Consider the following 2,818-nt stretch of genomic DNA (forward strand, 5'->3'; position numbering starts at 1 on the left):
CTGGGGGATGGACAACAGAAAAGTGGGTGAAGGGAGACGTCAGACAGGGCAAGCTATGACAAAATAATAATTTATAAATTATCAAGGGTTCATGAGGGAAGGGGAGCCGGAAGGGAGGGGAAAAAATGACCTGATGCCAGGGTCTTAAGTGGAGAGTAAATGTTTTGAGAATGATGAGGGTAATGAATGTACAAATGTGCTTCACACAATTGATGTAATGTGTGGATTGTGATAAGAGTTGTAATAAAACAATTAAAAAATTAAAAATTTTAATAATGTAATAAAAGCTCCTAATAAAATGATTTAAAAATTTTAAAGAAATTACCTTTTAATTTCACTTTCCCATGAACTTTTTTTTTAGTTTTATTGGCACTAAATCCACATATCCCACAATTCAATAATAGTTCAGTCACATCAGGAAGAATTGTACAATCATTATCACAATCTATTTTAGAACGTTTTCTCCCCTACCCTCCATGGTGAAATCACTTTAAAAAAAATTATCTAAATGGGGGCTCATCCAACTCTTATCACCATCCATACATCCATCCATTGTGTCAAGCACATTTGTACATTTGTTGCCATCATCATTCTCAAAACATTTGTTTTCTACTTGAGCCCTAGGTGTCAGCTCCTCATTTTCCCGCTCCCTAAATCACTTTTAAAATGAGTTGTGTAATCACCATCAGTTCTAGTGAGTGCTCCCTCCCACATACATTGTTTGCTCCCTCACCCTCCCAGTTTCCCACCCCCACCTCTTTCTCCCATCAACTTTTGAAGCCCCCTTGTACACTACAACTGGCCAGTCCAGGGTGAGGAGGCAGTCTTGCCCTCGGTTTGAAGACAGAATCAGGGACCTTGCTTGAGTGTGTCCTTAATGCTGTGCCGGAAATAGCCCCCTGCTAACTAGCTGGAATTAAAAGTTAGAGTCCTGGTGAGCATGACTCATGGTCCTGAGGCGGACCCAACCACCCATAGCCAGGGGGCTGAAGCCCCAGAACCAGTCCTGCAGACTTTTAAATCCTGCCCTTGTGCAGGTAAGTCGCTCAGTTACGCTCCTTTCCAGGTGCCGGCCCGCTGATGGCGATGAGTAAATCTGCTGGCCTTAGGATTTTACCACGATTTCCTTTGTTCCCACCGCATCTTTAGGCCTGTGGCCATTCATTCACTTGGACTCCATCTGTCTCGGACTGATGGTCTCGTCCAGGTGCTGGTCTTGACCTTGTCACCGGCCTGTTGAAGGCTAACGAAGAGGTTTCCGGTGGCGGAGTGCTTACCTATTTATCCCTATTTATCGGGCTGAGGTTCAAAACCACCAGCTAGCTTTTCCTCAGGAGAAAGATGGGATTTCCCACAGTCAGGAAAAAAGGAGGAGCTGATACCGAGGGCTCAAGTACAGAGAACATGTTTTGAGAATGAGGATGGCAACAAATGTACAAATGTGTTTGACACAATGGATTGTGTATGTATTGTGATAAAAGCTGTATGAGCCCCAAATAAAATGACTTAAAAAAAGGCAGTGGGATCTTTGCATACCTTCCAGCTAATGATGGAAGGGGCTGAGGTGCACCCTCTTTTCTGTAATAAAGACTATAACTGTCCAAAAAAAAAAGAGAGAGACTTACAGTCTTGGAAACTCACACAGGCCGTTCTACCCTGTCCTACAGGGTCACCCTGAGTTGGCATCTACCCAATGGCAGTGAGTTTGGATTTTTTTTAAAAAAAGAGGTCTCTAAGGAATATATTTGAGTTTGGGCTCTTTTTTACCCCCTAGAACAGTGTTAAACATAACCATCAAAAATGAAATTATGTACATTTACAATGTAATAAATTACACTAGAATATATAATACTCAAAAGTTGTCATTTTCTAATTATTTTACTATTACCTGTGCTCTTGAGGTTACTTGTGTATATTGTATTTGAATGGTGGAAATGCTGTATGATGTCTCAATACTGTACATCTCATTCAGTAAGGTCAGGTCAGGTATTTGAAACCAGCCTTGGTAGCAGTGTTTAAACCACAGAAATTGATGAACACTACTATGATATATTGAGTTATGTCTTCCCAAATCCCAACTTCTATGCCAGTGTTTATAATCCCCACTTGGGAACGGGCTGTCTTTGTTTGGTTAATGACAGGATTAGTGGAGGTTGATTTTGAGGCAATCTATTTTGAGATTGTAAAGAGATTAAACAAGCAGTGCGGATGAAGGTGAGGAAAGATTGATGCCAGGCTACAATTAGATTTCTAAGGAACCAGGAAACAAGCTGAAGAGATAAACAATTTACCCTCCAGAGCTGACAGAAAAAGCTTTCCCCTAAATACAGAGTCTAGTCTCCTATACTGTTAGAAAAATAAATTTTTGTCTGGTAAAACCATATTTCCGTTACTACAGCCCTTGATAACTACTAAAATAACCACAAATAAGGCTTTGTGAGTTGTCTAGATTTAAGAACGTGATGGAGAAAATGGTAATGATGCAAATGAAATTTACAAGCATCTTATCTGTAGCTATAACATGGTGAACAACACACACATAAAATTGCCTTCGGGACCTGAGAGCGATGTATTCGTGTCACCAGGGAATGAGTTCCACACGTTTCAAAACACCATGGCTGTTTCCATTTTGTCCCACTCAGAGATGTAAATATGCATACCAGCCACATTCATGTGGAGACTACACTCGCAGTTCCTATGCAATTAAGTCATGGTTAGATTGCGTACAGCCTGCTGGAAAATACTCCTAAGGTCAAAAAACAGTCCTTGAACTAACTACAAGCTTTTCTTTCTTGTGTTTTGCTTCGTTGTTTTTTTT

Source organism: Echinops telfairi, unplaced genomic scaffold, assembly GCF_000313985.2.
Source record: "Echinops telfairi isolate 266 unplaced genomic scaffold, ASM31398v2 ScPeMD7_2010;HRSCAF=2546, whole genome shotgun sequence".
NCBI classification, from domain to species: domain Eukaryota; kingdom Metazoa; phylum Chordata; class Mammalia; order Afrosoricida; family Tenrecidae; genus Echinops; species Echinops telfairi.